Below are 17479 nucleotides of genomic sequence, written 5' to 3'. Positions count from 1 at the left end.
TGTCCCAGTGACCTGTACATGGGCTGTAGACTCTGGGCACAGACTAGTGCCCAGAGTCTACCGCTGCGGCGCTGCGCTCAGTAGGGGGCCCGTGTGCAGTCTACGTCTGGGGCCCACTCCTCTCTCTCCGGCGGCCTCTTGAAACACCCCTGATATACTGTATACAGTATATATGTCTAAAAAAATAAAATTACTTATTATCGACTAACTTCCGCTTGACCATTAATGATACCTAGTATGAGAGGATTTTACCAGGGCAGCCATGTGTGAAATATCTTTCGGATGAACATTCTTATACTCCATTAATATGTCAAATAACCTGGGAATCATTGTAAATGTACAATACAAACTACTTTTCAATTAACAGCGTTTCCTGCTGCTATAATAAAATTCAATTTTTTAATGAATTATTTCACTTCACTTGAAGGGACCATGGCTGTGGCAATTAAAGTTACAGATTGTAATTGTATAGACATGGAGTAAAAGGTGCTCCCAAGTTCACAGCTGGTTGTATCTCTGACAGGTCTATTAAAATTAGTGTTTAGTCACAGATAATACATTTTAATGTACAATATAATAAAATATGTGCATATGTTGTCACAGAGCAGTCACATTTATATAAAAAGTGCTCTTACATCAGTGTCACCACCATCGATTATATATTTCCGTTGCATGAGATTTAATGGATGATCAAAAGCTATTACTTCCAGGTCACTTCACTGGAACTTCCAGGTCACTTTGTTATCACTTCCAGGTCACTTCACTGGAACTTCCAGGTCACTTTGTTATCACTTCCAGGTCAATTTGCTACATACTTTTGAAAACTAGTTTCAAGGAGACTTTAGATGGCACCAGAATGCGCTGCGGACCGTCGTGACCAGCTCTGTCCGAGGGGCGTGTCTAGCTTCACCTATGGGGGCATATATTGCCACTCAGGTGTGTCCTGGACCAAATGAAATTATTTATGTCCAATGTTATAGGCAAAACCAGTTCTGGTGGCTGTCAGTCATAAAATATGCAGACAAACCAAAGTACAGCCCTGTCCACCACCGCCACATAACAGAACCCAAGAATGATATATAGGCAGTATTTACTTATCATAATAATTTTTGCTGAATTCAGAATTTCTCAATAAGAGCCTGTTGGCCAAGGGCTGCCATGAAAAAAATTCAGATACTCTAGGACAGCATTTTTCCACCCCTGTGCCCAGGAGATGTGCTTTATTTTGTTTTCTATGGGGGGCCAATGTATTAATTTTATTTTCGCCGTGGGTCCCAATGGGCGTGTTTTTCTCTTTGGAGGACTGATGGTGTGCCTTGGCAATTTTAAAATCTTGTTCGGTGTGCCACCAGTTGAAAATCACTAACAGAGACAGATGTAGAACAGCCAGGAGGCGCATTTCAGAAATGCTGTGAGAAACAGTATGGCATACAGTGCATAGAGACTGACCCAGGAGTGATAGCAAATCAGGCTTGCCTGCTCTTGATTTTTAATGTAGACTCCCGCAGCCCCACAAATAATAACTCATCTCCCGGTTTCTGAAACTGGAACTGCCGGGGGCGCGGCATACACGGGAAGTGTGTAGTTCACAGACATATGGCGTCAGCTGTGCCCGTACACTTGCTGCACAGGCCATCGGGGAGGGGGGGGAACCTGACCCCCGGCCAGTGGGATTCCCGGCCAGATGGTAGTAATGGTTGTTCAGTGTGTATGAACAACCATCATCTGCAGATATATCTTTCAGGTGTGTACCCAGCTTAAGTAACAGTTACATTACAGCTAATGACAGTTGGGGCTCCATTTTATTGGCAGACCCTATAGATGGTATAGGTGGCAGCGGTGTGTGATGGAGGTTAGCCCACACGGTAGTTTCTTAACCAGGACTTGTTTATTAACCAGGCAGGACAGGTTTACAGGATAACATAGGCAGTAGCGGATCTAGACTTTACTTTTAGGGGGGGTGGTTTAAGAATTAACACTAACTCCTCCTCAATTAGACATCCCCACATACAATGTGCACCAGATCCCCCTACATAGTAATATGCTCCACTCACAGTCTGCAAAAGGGGCAGGCAGGACCCATGACACTCTGCACTGCAATCCGGCCACCGCACCGAGCACTGCTGCTGCTGCTGCTGCTGCTGAAGATGGCGCTGGGGGACCTAGTACTATGTTCCAGAGATAGACAGTCAGACATCCTCACATACAATGTGCACCAGAAGGGAAGCTTACACCACACAGGACAGACCCTGTAAAAATTATTTGGATGAAGGGCAGCGTACACCACACAGGACAGCCCCTGTAACAATTATTTGGATGAAGGACAGTTTACACCATTAAGGACAGCCCCTGTAAAAAATATTTGGATGAAGGGCAGCTTACACCACACAGGGCAGCCCCTGTAATAATTATTTGGATGAAGGGCAGCGTACACCACACAGGGCAGCCCCTGTAAAATTATTTGGATGAAGGACAGTTTACATCACACAGGACAGCCCCTGTAAAATTGTTTGGATGAAGGGCAGAGTACACCACACAGGAAACCCCCTGTAAAAAGTTATTTGGATGAAGGGCAGCGTACACCACACAGGACAGCCCCTGTAACAATTATTTGGATGAAGGGCAGCTTACACCACACAGGACAGCCCCTGTAAAAAATATTTGGATGAAGGGCAGCTTACACCACACAGGACAGCCCCTATAAAAATTATTTGGGTGAAGGGCATCTTACACCACACAGGACAGCCCCTATAAAAATTATTTGGATGAAGGGCAGCGTACACCACACAGCGCAGCCCCTGTAATAATTATTTGGATGAAGGGCAGCGTACACCACACAGGGCAGCCCCTGTAAAATTATTTGGATGAAGGACAGTTTACACCACACAGGACAGCCCCTGTAAAATTATTTGGATGAAGGGCAGGTTACACCACACAGGAAACCCCCTGTAAAAAATTATTTGGATGAAGGGCAGCTTACATCACACAGGACAGCACCTGTAAAATTATTTGGATGAAGGGCAGCTTACACCACACATGACAGCCCCTGTAAAATTATTTGGATGAAGGGCAGGTTACACCACACAGGACAGCCCCTGTAAAAAATATTTGGATGAAGGGCAGCTTACACCACACAGGACAGCCCCTATAAAAATTATTTGGATGAAGGGAAGCTTATACCACACAGGACAGCCCCTATAAAAATTATTTGGGTGAAGGGCATCTTACACCACACAGGACAGCCCCTATAAAAATTATTTGGATGAAGGGCAGCGTACACCACACAGGAAACCCCCTGTAAAAAATTATTTGGATGAAGGGCAGCTTACATCACATAGGACAGCCCCTGTAAAAAATATTTGGATGAAGGGCAGCTTACATCACACAGGACAGCCCCTGTAAAAAATATTTGGGTGAAGGGCAGCGTACACCACACAGAACAGCCCCTGTAAAATTTATTTGGATGAAGGGAGGTGTACACCACACAGGAAAGCCCCTGTAAAAATTATTTTTCTTTTTGGGCAGCAGCCCCTTGACAGACAGGAGCACAGCACCCCTGCACATCTACGCAGAGGACAAGTGTGGGTAGCATGCACACAGAAAAAAAAATAATATATTTTTTTTTTCACACTGGGGGTGAGTGAAGAGAGCACCCCTGTAGGACAAAGCACCCACTGGACAACACAGCACTACAGCCAGCCCCAAGGACAGGACAACAGCCAGCCCCTATATGGACAACAGTAGCCAGCCAGCCCCTATGTATATGGACACCAGTAGCGAGACAGCCCCTATGTATATGGACACCAGTAGCCAGCCAGTCCCTATGGTCAGCGTCAGCAACAGCTCCCAGCTCCCTCTCTCTTCACAGTAGCCAGCCAGCCCAGTATGTAATGTATATAATATAAGTACTTTATTATAAGTTTGTTTAACACAGTGACACAACAGTAGCCAACAGCTTCCAGCTCCCTCCCTCTGCACGCTCCACAACCGGTATGAAAAATTGCAGCGATCACCGATAACAGAATCCAAAACCCACGAGAATCCGACAGCGGGATGATGACGTTTTGCCTCGTTCCGGGAACAGAGTCTGGTGGAAAAACCCGAGCTGGACTCGGTTCCCGGCTCGGTTCGGGGGGGGAGTCGGATTTTGAAAATCCGAACCCGCTCATCCCTAGTATATACATAGAACAGTGACAGCCACCTACCAGAGAGAGCATATCATGTCACATAACATGTCACGCCCCACAGGGTATTTAGGGCCTGATTCAGAGTACACTAAGCTGATGTTTTCACAGTTGAGCGATCAGTAAACCGCACATGCTTCTGAGTCACACTGCGCATGCATCACAGACCATCACTGTAGTCACCCGCAGTTACTATTTATTCGCATGTGTGACTGACAGTCGGTAACACTTCCCTCAATCAACAGTGATTGACAAGCCAACAGCACCCTCTTTCTCCCGGTGCGGCAGAGCATCTGTGAATTCAAGAGTTGCAGCAGCCGTGGCTCCTGGTAGTCACGGCTGCTGTTGTGGCCTGATCACTGTGGCCAGCAGTGATCAGGAAGCCGGCATCACCCCCCCCCCCACCCCCACCCACTGTGGCTACAGGGCAACCTTTAACCTCTATGAAAGCAGGAGCCATTGGAAGCAAACCACGGCTACTGCGGTGTCCAGCTGGTGGCACCCCAGTACCTGACAGTGTGGGGGCAGTGCCATGGCAGGATGAATTTAATAACTACAAAAATAATGTCAAATTTACTGCTGAACATTCTGCATGGTGTGTGTCTTGTGTTTCCACTTACCAAATCAATGCTGCAACTTTCTCCCACATCTTCCTCCTCATCTTTGTGTGGTTTCTCCCAGGTGCGTACGCGAGCCCAGCACATGCAATGCCGACCCCTAACCCACCTTTCCTGTAGCTTAACCCTAACTCCTCTCTCCCAAAGTCAAATGCCAACCCTGCCCCCCACCGCAGCCTAACCCAACCCTCCCCCCCACCGCAACCTAACCCCAACCCTCTCCCCCGCAGCCTAACCCCAACTCTATCACCTGCAGCCTATGCCTTCCCCTCCGCTTAGTACATGACCCTAACCCCTAAACCTAACCCTGATTCTGACTCATGTCGGGATTCCGGTGCTGGGATTCTGAGCAGCGGCAATGTGTGCTCCAGGATGTTGCCTACATTCCCCTCCCACAGTCCAAAACCTACTATACTGTACTGTATATTAGTGTGTTTGTGGGGTGGGAAATGTAGACCGTACGATCCCCACGGCTTAAGCACGTCTTGCTGTAAGGGAAAGGTAGCTTGCTAAGGGTGAAGACCTGAAGTTCTAATTGTCTTATCATCTCTCTACTGCTACTGCCCTAACATAAACATTATGAGATCTAATAATAATGTTACAAATGAAATACAATAAAATAAGGATAAAATAAAATGAAATAATGAAATGTAATGAATTGAAACCATTAAAATTACCAATGATGTTTAATTGGTAAGATGTTATTTTGATAAGTGGCCGATGGTGTTATTGGACAATGCAGCAAGGTGACGGCCTCGGCCAAAGCGGATCTTTTCATCACCTTCTATGGGCACATTCCGGATGGATGACAGAATGTGCGCTACAACCAGCTGTAGTCTTGATCTAAAGGGAATTCAATTAAAGTTTCAGATCATCAATTCATAGTAAGAATTAAACATTTATGTTTTAACAATAGTGAGAATACTATAAAAATAACAGCAATGACAGGGAAATTGTACCCAGAATACAATTCCCCAAATAATTTTAATGAAAAGTATGTAATGACAAAGTTTCAGTCATGTAAAAAAAAAGTAGTTTTTATCCCAATTTTTAAATTGTAATCCAATGGGATTGCGTTATACAGTACATGGAATCCACAGGAAAATAGTTTTAATTTGTCATCCAATGGGATATTCTTAATTTTTAAGGCAAATACATTTTAAATATTTTTATCTACAGGAAAATATTTTTAATTAGTAGTCAGATTGATTTTTTCTTCTTGTAATGTATTAGTATTCTTCCTAATGTGTAATCTGCAAAAAATAAAAAATAAATGCTATGAGACGCCATTCCTGACAATTCATTTCCTATTGATTTCAATCAAGTATCTATGTGTACTCCACACACACAACTCCAGTGCAAGAAATGGGCCACTGAAATGTCCAGTGACAGGAATTGCAAGAATACAACACAATGTTGGTATAACCAATAGCATATACAGATGCAGGATCAAAGGGTCTCTACCCAGCCTCTTGTCTTATTGTCCCATCCCACCCCCACTGATGAACCTGAATAAAGTGTAGATGATAAATTAATAACCCATCTTTGAAGCCTGTTTAATGCACAGACAATTAAATTGGATATCTACTATACATGAGCTATCAGGTTATGGGACTGCTTTATACAACACATACCTAATTGAGTATCTGATTTATATGCTAGCCACCAGATTGGGGTCTTCTTAGTAAACTAACCACCAGATTGTGGTCTGCTTAGTATACTGGTCACCAGATTGGGGTCTTCTTAGTATACTGGCCACCAGATTGGGTTCTGTTTAGTATACTGGCCACCAGATTGGGGTCTTCTTAGTATACTGGCCACCAGATTGGGGTCTGCTTATTGCACTGGCCACTAGATTGGGGTCTGCTTATTATACTGGCCACCAGATTGGGATCTGTTTAGTATACTGGCCACCAGATTGGGGTCTTTTTAGTATACTGGCCACCAGATTGGAGTCTGCTTAGTATACTGGCCACCAGATTGGGGTCTGCTTAGTATACTGGCCAACAGATTGGGGTCTGCTTAGTATACTGGCCACCAGATTGGATTCCTTATACATGCAGATCATCTCCACCTTGGGATATTTTTATGGACACAGGATTTACTGGCCACCAGATTGGGGTCTGCTTAGTATACTGCCCACCAGATTGGGGTCTGCTTGTATACTAGCCACCAGATTGGGGTCTGCTTAGTATACTGCCCACCAGATTGGGGTTTGTTTAGTGTGCTGGCCACCAGATTGGGGTCTACTTAGTATACTGGTCACCAGATTGGGGTCTGCTTAGTATACAGGCCACCAGATTGGGGTCTGCTTAGTATACTGGCCACCAGATTGGATTCCTTATACATGCAGATCATCTCCACCTTGGGATATTTTGTTTGGACACAGGATTTTTTTTTCCTAAATTGAGAATAAGTCAGCTCATTACTACATCTGGTGGTTCTCCTGAGTATATGGGACACTAACCCTTAATAGATCTTGCTCTATAAAACTGTCTTCTAATCCCCATGGAGCGGCTAAGTGTGGATATGGTGTATACATCTACATATTATATACCTATACATGTTTGTACTGAAAAATTGTTATTGATATACTAAGATCTATATATATATATATATATCTATATATATATATATATATATATATAGATATATATATATATATAGTAAATTTTTGTTGGCACTCCTTAAAATAGTAGACAAATTTGTCCCAACTGCTCCGGTGCTCAATCCAAAAAAAATACAGATACCACAAAAAATCGGCACTCAGAGACTACTATAAATACAAAATATATTGAAGGCAACGTTCGGGGTGAAGCCCCCTTTATCAAGCCACAATAGACAATGAAACACATAAATCATACACTTACCCCTTTAAGTAGTGACATGCAAATCCGTCCGTGTTTCCACCTCCACTAGACACATCGCCGGAAGCCATAGGAAGAGTCATATCCGGCTCCTGCGTTTTAGCGTCTCCTAGCAACCTAGTGCCTGCGTTCCACTGGGACATCCCCTGTGGCATACGCGCAGTCGTCCAGAGTCCTGGCAACCTCGTGCCTGCGTTCCACTGGGATATCCCCTGTGGCACACGCGCAGTCGTCCAGAGTGCGGCAACCGCAGGAGTCCTCAACTGTAATCCTCAGCCCTCCAGCCTCGGTCCACTGAGTAAAGAAAACTGGCAGAATCAACAAAAAATGAATACGCATCACCACTATAATTACATATATAAAAACATAAACATAAAACAAATAGAACAAATAATGAAAAAATAACAATAATACTAAAGAAATAAACTGAAAAAAACATACATATAACATATTCAAATATATCCAGAAAAGATATCGAGAAACTACCAAACAATCAACTAATTATCCAAAAAAATATATAAATATCAGATTCAATAATGATTCAAAATAGAGTGTTCCAATTGATCTTATCATTTAGCCCATTAGGACTGATGGTATCCAGTTTAAAAATCCATTTTGTCTCCTTATTCAGAAGGATCTTGGCTCTATTACCTCCTCTCCTTAATTCTGGTACATGGTCAATTATAATATATTTTAGTGATGACAATGTATGGTTGACCTCCTTAAAATGGCTTGCCACTGGTTGTTCACTCCTTGCCAGACAGTATAGATCTAATAGCCTAACGGTAAAGCGCCATCCGCACTTTAAATTTTCACGTTGTCTGTCCAACATAGTACAAATTACATGGACATATGATGATGTATACCACATGAGTGGTGGTGCACATTACCACTTGTCGAATATCATAAATGATGTCCTTATGGGGATGTTTAAATGTTTTGCCACTAAGAAGAAAGGTACACGTAACACAGTTATGGCATTTATAGCAGCCTGCCGGTTTACTGTATATATTGGGAATCCGTGGAACATTCATATCAGTAATGTCCGTTCGTACCAGCATGTCTCTTAGATTTTTACCACGTTTAAAAGCTGTAATCGGTCTGATCTCATTTAGCCCAGGCAACTCTTTGTCCAATGAAACAATTGGCCAAAGAGCTTTGGTCGCTCTACGGATGATAGGGCTTGCCACAGTAAAGTCACACGTCCATGGTAGAATTTTGTCAGCGTTCTTATCTTTAGCGTTCAGTAAATCATCTCGAGACATATGTAATACTTTAGATTTCTGTTGTAACAATTCAATCTTATTATAACCCCTGACTATGAATTTGTCAATGAGTTGATCCAGAACCTCCGGTAAATTATATTTGTTACTAGTGATATGTGCTACCCTCATCATTTGTGATAATGGGAGGCCTCTCTTCAAAGCTGGTGGATGGTGACTGGTGGCTGACAAAAAGGTGTTCCTATCAGTATCTTTGTGGTAGACACTTGTAACTATATTGCCATCTAAAATTTTCACCTTAACATCAAGGAAATGGATCTCTTCAGTACTATGGGCCTGATTCAGACCCACTCGCGAGCGGCTGTCCGCTCGCAAGTGGGTCGATGTTCTGGACTGAGCATGCGCACGACGGAGGGAGCTCCGTCGTGCGCATGCGCCAGACGCAACGAGCGAAGGAAAGTCCTTCGCTCGTTGTGTCTGATCAAAGGGGGCGTGCTGTCGATGTTGATTGACAGCACGCCCCCTTTGGTAGGCGTGCCGGGGGCGTGCCTCCCTGACGGGGGCGTTCCCACGGGAATGCCTCCCGTCAGAAGCCGGCCCACTGACATCACTAGTGATGTCAGTGGGAGTGATTTTGGCTCTGATAGAGCCAAAATCACTCCGGAGCTTGTGGTTGAAAACCTCAACCGCAGGCTCCGGCTCGCAGTTTCGATGGTCGCGATGGTCACGACCATCGCGGCCATCAAAATGCACGCTCGTATAGCCTGTGGGTGGTGACCCACAGCTATACGAGCGTCCAGGAGGACGCTCCATTTTCATGGAGACCGGCCCTCATTCAGAGCGTGCGCTCTGCTCAGAGCGTACGGCTCTGAATGAGGACCTATATTCGTATGTGAACTTGATGGTAGCATTCATGTTATTTATCTCATCCATCAGTTCTTTGAGCAGATCTACACCTCCTGTCCACAGCATAAAGACATCATCTATGTATCGTCTGTATAAAAGGATATGTTGTGCATTAGGGTTACATAAAAACATTTGTTTTTCTTGCCGAAACATATATGTATTCACATAAGATGGTGCACACGCTGATCCCATAGCACAGCCTCTATTTTGTATGTAGAAATCGCCATCATACAGAAAAAAATTCCTCGATAATGTCAATTCTAAAAAGTTAGAAAAAAATTCATGGTCAAAGGCACTCGGTGACAGATGTTGAGTTAGAAAGTCTCTCATTGCATTCAGACCCTCATGATGAAGTATTGACATATAGAGACTACATACATCCAGGCAACAAAGCAAGGTATTGTCCAGATTAATCAATAAGGTCAAAAAATTTGTGGTATCCTTCAAAAACTACTCCTCCAAAAGTAGAAGTGGTTGTAAAATCTGATCCAACATTTGGACCACTGGTTGGTATAAGGAGCCCCTAGCAGATACAATAGGTCTCCCAGGTGGTCTAGTGGCATCCTTGTGAAGTTTGGGGAGCATATAAAAAATTGGAACAATGGGGTACTCACAATATAAAGCTTTAAACAATTTTTCAGATATTTTCTTTTCATCCTAGACAGCTTTGTGTATACCCCAGGTTCCGACAACTGTCGCTGGATTTCCAATCTATAGTCGTCAATATTTTGCAGGACAATAGCCCCGCCATTACCGGCGGGTGAAATAATAAGATCTTCATATGACTTCAAATTTTTTAATGCATTCCGTTCTGCTCTGGAGAGATTCATCCGAATTTTTGCAGGAGCCTCTTGAAACCGGCTGACCGATTCATCTAATAATCTGGTAAAGGTTTTTAATGAATAATTATTTGAGATGGGATCAAACGTGGACCGGGTTGTATTAGTCAAAAATCTCTCCACAGGCTCATTTGAAATCACTTGCTGTTTATTTTGAAAAAAATTCTTTTAATCGAAGTTTACGAGAAAATGCATGTAGATCTCTTTTCCAGTGGAAGTCGTCGTGAAAATTAGTAGGGACAAAGTATAGACCCTTTTGTAGTACACTCATTTCTGTTTCACTAAGGGTTCTATCAGATAAGTTGAAAATTATGTTGTTTTTTTGGTTGGTCTTCTTCCTCCTCTGCCCTTGCCCGCCCCTACAGGTGACTTTGTACTTGTAGTAGACTCCACCGGGGTGGTCATTTGATCTAAAGGGACCATCTGATTTCTGGTATTATCATCTGAATCAGTTAATAGAAAGTCGCTATCACTATGACTGTATGAAGAATGCTGTATTTCTTTACAAGATCTATTGGGTTGCCATGGTCTATGGCGTCCCCTGAAATCCGTTCTCTGTCCAGATCTTGTGTCCCCCATCAGCCACCTGTAGACCTTATTCTCTTCGTAATCTGCATCCACTGCAAGTTTTTTATTATTTTTAAATTTAAGCAAATCTATATATACAACTTAATGAGGCTGATACATGTCATTGGGACCAGGGGCGTATCTACAATGGGTGCAGGGTGTGCGGGGAACACATGCCCCCAGGTCCAGGGGGCCCCGCACCGCATACCCTGCACGCATAATATTACTTACCTCTCCGGAGTCTCAATTCGGCGCGGGGGTCCGGTGCTGTAAAACGACTGGAAAATGGCCACGGCTGCCATTTTCACGTTGTTTGCACATGTACAGTACAGGGAAAATGGCCGCCATGGCCATTTTCACGGTGACCTGTGCATGCACTATAGACTCTGGGCACACTCTAGTGCCCAGAGTTTATAACTCATTTTGTGTGTTTAAATGCTGGAAGGTATGTACATAGGGCCTGATTCAGCTTCGATTGCAGTGGATAATACGCATGCAATCGGCCGATTGTTGCGTTCTGTGAATGCATACGTATCGCAGTGCGCATGCCATCCACTGCGATCGCAGAGGCTACGCAGACCCATTGCAGAGAGATTGACAGGAAGTGCCGTTTGTGGGTGGTGACGGGAGGTGGTCGGTGAAATGCAGGCGTGCCAGTGCGTTCGCACGCTGTTTCAGGGGCGTGCATAAATTAGTCACTGCGAGGCCATATGCAGCCTGAGATCTCATAGCATGCTTGGCTGTTAGCATTTCTGAGTAAGGTCAGGGCTTGTGTAAGTGTGTGTATGGGTCCGATGGTACTCGTTTGTACCGATGGTTTCGCTATTCTGCTGAGTATTATGGATGTGCATATGGTAAAGTGGGTGTCCTTATGTAGTGCTGAGTATTACGGATGTACGTATTGTAAAGTGGGTGTCCTTATGTAGTGCTGAGTATTACGGCTGTGCGTATGGTAAAATGGGTGTCCTTATGTAGTGCTGAGTATTATGGATGTGCGTATGGTAAAGTGGGCGTCCTTATGTAGTGCTGAGTATTACGGAAGTGCGTATTGTAAAGTGGGCGTCCTTATGTAGTGCTGAGTATTACGGAAGTGCGTATTGTAAAGTGGGCGTCCTTATGTAGTGCTGAGTATTACGGATGTGCGTATGGTAAAGTGGGCGTCTTTATGTAGTGCTGAGTATTATGGATGTGTGTATGGTAAAGTGGGTGTCCTTATGTAGTGCTGAGTATTACGGATGTACGTATTGTAAAGTGGGTGTCCTTATGTAGTGCTGAGTATTAAGGCTGTGCGTATGGTAAAGTGGGTGTCCTTATGTAGTGCTGAGTATTAAGGCTGTGCGTATGGTAAAGTGGGTGTCCTTATGTAGTGCTGAGTATTATGGATGTGCGTATGGTAAAGTGGGCGTCCTTATGTAGTGCTGAGTATTACGAAGTGCGTATTGTAAAGTGGGCGTCCTTATGTAGTGCTGAGTATTACAGAAGTGCGTATTGTAAAGTGGGCGTCCTTATGTAGTGCTGAGTATTATGGATGTGCATATGGTAAAGTGGACGTCCTTATGTATTGCTGAGTATTATGGATGTGCGTATGGTAAAGTGGGCGTCCTTATGTAGTGCTGAGTATTATGGATGTGCGTATGGTAAAGTGGGCGTCTTTATGTAGTGCTGAGTATTATGGATGTGCGTATGGTAAAGTGGGCGTCCTTATGTAGTGCTGAATATTACGGAAGTGCGTATGGTAAAGTGGGCGTCCTTATGTAGTGCTAAGTATTATGGATGTGTGTATGGTAAAGTGGGCGTCCTTATGTAGTGCTGAGTATTATGGATGTGCGTATGGTAAAGTGGGCGTCTTTATGTAGTGCTGAGTATTATGGATGTGTGTATGGTAAAGTGGGTGTCCTTATGTAGTGCTGAGTATTACGGATGTACGTATTGTAAAGTGGGTGTCCTTATGTAGTGCTGAGTATTACGGCTGTGCGTATGGTAAAGTGGGTGTCCTTATGAAGTGCTGAGTATTATGGATGTGCGTATGGTAAAGTGGGCGTCCTTATGTAGTGCTGAGTATTACGGAAGTGCGTATTGTAAAGTGGGCGTCCTTATGTAGTGCTGAGTATTACGGAAGTGCGTATTGTAAAGTGGGCGTCCTTATGTAGTGCTGAGTATTATGGATGTGCTTATGGTAAAGTGGGCGCTCTTATGTAGTGCTGAGTATTACGGATGTGCGTATGGTAAAGTGGGCGTCCTTATGTAGTGCTGAGTATTATGGATGTGTGTATGGTAAAGTGGGCGTCCTTATGTAGTGCTGAGTATTACGGATGTGCGTATGGTAAAGTGGGCGTCCTTATGTAGTGCTGAGTATTACGGATGTGCGTATGGTAAAGTGGGCGTCCTTATGTAGTGCTGAGTATTACGGATGTGCGTATGGTAAAGTGGGTGTCCTTATGTAGTGCTGAATATTACGGAAGTGTGTATGGTAAAGTGGGCGTCTTTATGTAGTGCTGAGTATTATGGATGTGCGTATGGTAAAGTGGGCGTCTTTATGTAGTGCTGAGTATTACGGAAGTGCGTATTGTAAAGTGGGCGTCCTTATGTAGTGCTGAGTATTATGGATGTGCATATGGTAAAGTGGGCGTCCTTATGTAGTGCTGAGTATTATGGATGTGTGTATGGTAAAGTGGGCGTCCTTATGTAGTGCTGAGTATTATGGATGTGCGTATGGTAAAGTGGGTGTCCTTATGTAGTGCTGAGTATTACGGCTGTGCGTATGGTAAAGTGGGCGTCCTTATGTAGTGCTGAGTATTATGGATGTGTGTATGGTAAAGTGGGCGTCCTTATGTAGTGCTGAGTATTATGGATGTGCGTATGGTAAAGTGGGTGTCCTTATGTAGTGCTGAGTATTACGGCTGTGCGTATGGTAAAGTGGGCGTCCTTATGTAGTGCTGAGTATTATGGATGTGTGTATGGTAAAGTGGGCGTCCTTATGTAGTGCTGAGTATTATGGATGTGCGTATGGTAAAGTGGGCGTCCTTATGTAGTGCTGAGTATTATGGATGTGCGTATGGTAAAGTGGGCATCCTTATGTAGTGCTGAATATTACAGAAGTGCGTATTGTAAAGTGGGTGTCCTTATGTAGTGCTGAGTATTACGGATGTGCGTATGGTAAAGTGGGCATCCTTATGTAGTGCTGAGTATTACGGATGTGCGTATGGTAAAGTGGGCGTCTTTATGTAGTGCTGAGTATTATGGATGTGCGTATGGTAAAGTGGGCGTCTTTATGTATTGCTGAGTTTGCATTGCGATCGCAGTGGATTAGCTTGTTATCGCAGTTGAACTGCGTGTGTACGCAGTATTGCGATCTGTAGTGAATCAGGCCCATAGATGGAAGAACACAGTTGAACACTAATAGTACAGGCTGGCAGTAGTGTCCGTACATTACATTACTGACATGAAATCTGTTGTGTAGATGAAAAATATCCCCATGGTGTAAAGTAATATGGTATAATATATGTAGTTCCAGTGAGTCCCTGACTGCTGCATACATACTATACATATTTTATATTCGCTTTACTGTAGGTAATATGGTGTAACTGTCAGGATGAGGGTACTTTGATACTTGTAACCTATGTACCTGCTGTGACTTTGCACTGGAGTCCAGTGTATCAAGGTGACACTCACACTGGGCGCTTCTATGTAGGATACTGGCGCCAGACCTGTCACGCTGCCTGCCGCTGTCACTGTCTCCTGCGCACCAATGTACCAACTTCCAACAAACAGCTTCTCTTGGAACTGTGGGAGCTGAGGAAAGACGTCATGAAATCTCTCCCATCCCTGCAGACGGGTCAGGAGGCGGAGCAACCAGAGAGTGACAGGCAGGGCTGCAGCTTCATGTAGGACAGGGCTGCAGCTATAGTAATGTAGCCGGGTGCACCGCTACTAATACATAGCAGTGGGCGCCCAGTGGCATATAGAGATTGCGTCGGGCAGCCGGTTCCGCCCTCAGGGCATGTTACACCCTAGTTATGGCCCTGTTATGGTATATGATGAAATTTTAAATAGAACCAGCTAAAAATATTTCATAATAATCTATTCTTATCTATAACTAACACTATTTTTCATTATGTTCAATTTTTATCCATAATTCCCATTGCAACATATTGTTCATGCGATATCAGCACAAAGGCCCTCATTCAGAGCCACTCGCTAGCGGCAGTACGCTCGTTCCGAGCGATGTTCGCACATCTGCGCATGCGTACGGTTTTTAGTACGCATGCGCGAACCAGTCAGTGAGGCCAAAAATCGTTGGTACGCAATATAGCGATGGCCTGCTATTTTGAGGGACAGAATGAGGCGTATGTGGGTGGTAACAGGGGAAGGTGCTTGAAAACGGGGAGTGGAGATCCGAACGCAGACGTGCTTAAAGGTCAAAACGGGCATTTTAAGGGAGTGCATAATTAATACAGCAGCGTCATTGACCACGTCACTTGGTTTTTTTTAACTCAGAACTGCTCGCAAAATAGCGGTTGAAAACACCAACCACAAGAATAGCGAGCAGTTTATACGCTGTACGATGTACTCGATTAATCTAATAAATAGCGGACATGACGTATGGTGCGTGCGGCCAGGGGGCGTTTTTATCAAATAAACGAGCGTATGTTTTGCTCGCTCGTTCAGACTTAGAGGTGTGAACAGACTGCAATTTGCGAACGGATCATTTGAATAGCCACCCCTTGTTTTTGAACGAACGACCGCAAATAGCGAACGGCTCTGAATCAGGCCCAAAGTACGTACGTACATCTCATAAGAACAATGTTCCTGGAACTGAGCCTGTTGTCCTTCCAGTCCGGTCCTATGGAAAATAATACAGAAATAGTACAGTTACTATTGTGTCTGGTATATGTTGTGCATCAGTTATTCAATGGATTATAGCCTGTAAGTATAAACCTCTATTGTTCCCAGGTCAGTCGCTTCCTTTGCCTAATCTGTATTCCAGTCCTATGTAATATATACCCCTCTATTACAGCATACCCCAAGGCAACCTTTTTTTTTAATTAATATTGCACATTTGTAAAGACCAGCATACGTACACACGCCCCAACTGTCCCAGCATGCGGGGTAACTACTGTCGAAGCCGGATGATTGGCTGAGACCAGATCTTAAAATTAATATCTGCACGACGCCATTTTGCGTTGCCTGCACGACGCCATTTTGCGTTGTCTGCACGGCACCATCTTGTGGCGCCTACATGATACCTCCGTCTACGGCGCTATATTATGATTATTAGCGTCGTGCGTCTGCCACTGCCCTACATTAAAAGTCCTCACGATACAATATGTACATTTATTAATACACATAATATGAACAACCCCACAATGAACGTACCATGGTGTACTCCACAAACACGTAGACGCACAACGCATACTAGCATCTTCACTTAATATCCCTACACTCACACATTGCACACTTACACTGAAAGGTTCCCTAGCATTAAGGTTAATATTAGAGGTTTTATTTGTTATCAATTATGTTGTGAAATGAATGTATTTGATAAGGTTTAGTACATGATAAGCAGATCATGTTTGGTGCCATTCTAAACCACTGTTTATTTGCAGATCTCCGGTTCCATCGGCAAGGAGATCGCAACATGCGTCTGCAAGTTATGAATTATAGAGAATTAGTTGATAGAATGTACTTTGTATGTAGTGTCTATTGATTACTTATTTGGCGGGAAAACACACACAAAGACCTGTTTCAGGGCTGAACCACTACTGAACAAATTGACCTATGAACTGTGGGCCTGATTCAGACCTGCTCGCAAGCGGGTCGATGGTGGCCCAGTGCGCACGCGCGGCGTGCGCGAGCCCCAGAGCGAGCGCAAAAAGCACTCACTCCGGCACTCGCATCCAAAAGGGGCAGCTGTCGATTTTGATTGACAGCTGCCCCGTTTGGAAGGCGGGGCGGGAGGGTGGCTGAGCAAACGGAGGCATTCCTGCAGGAACGCCTCCGTTTGTGGGCGGCCCTACTGACATCACTAGTAATGTCAGTAGGTGGACTTCCTGCTCTAGTAGTGCAGGAAGTCCACTGGGGCTTGCGGCAATGAGACCCTATCACAAGCGTCTCGTCGCAAGCCCGATGGTCGCGATGGTCTTGACCCACAGCTATGCGAGTGGCCAAGAGGCCGCAACAAAAAAAAAACACATGCCCTGATTCAGAGTGAGCACTCGCTTTTTGCGTGCGGCTCTGAATCAGGCCCTGTATTGTAACAGAAGAACCAAGAGGAAG

The 17479-nt window shown here is 44.3% G+C and overlaps 1 long non-coding RNA gene across 2 annotated transcripts; it reads right to left on the bottom strand.

Moving 5' to 3' along the window:
* Nucleotides 1–5510: 5510 nt before the first annotated feature.
* Nucleotides 5511–17454, bottom strand: LOC148534215 (uncharacterized). Of its 2 annotated transcripts, none has more exons than XR_015877692.1 (3): nt 15993–17454; nt 7672–7976; nt 5511–5644 (listed from the first exon to the last, which is right to left on the bottom strand). It is a non-coding gene; the product is annotated as an uncharacterized LOC148534215 (long non-coding RNA). The 2 variants fall into 2 exon arrangements; XR_015877691.1 differs by having other exon boundaries at nt 7672–7962.
* Nucleotides 17455–17479: the final 25 nt, after the last annotated feature.

This window comes from Taudactylus pleione, unplaced genomic scaffold (assembly GCF_031769625.1).
Source record: "Taudactylus pleione unplaced genomic scaffold, aTauple2 ptg000070l, whole genome shotgun sequence".
Lineage (NCBI taxonomy): Eukaryota > Metazoa > Chordata > Amphibia > Anura > Myobatrachidae > Taudactylus > Taudactylus pleione.
This window is presented reverse-complemented; position numbering and strand designations above follow the sequence as displayed.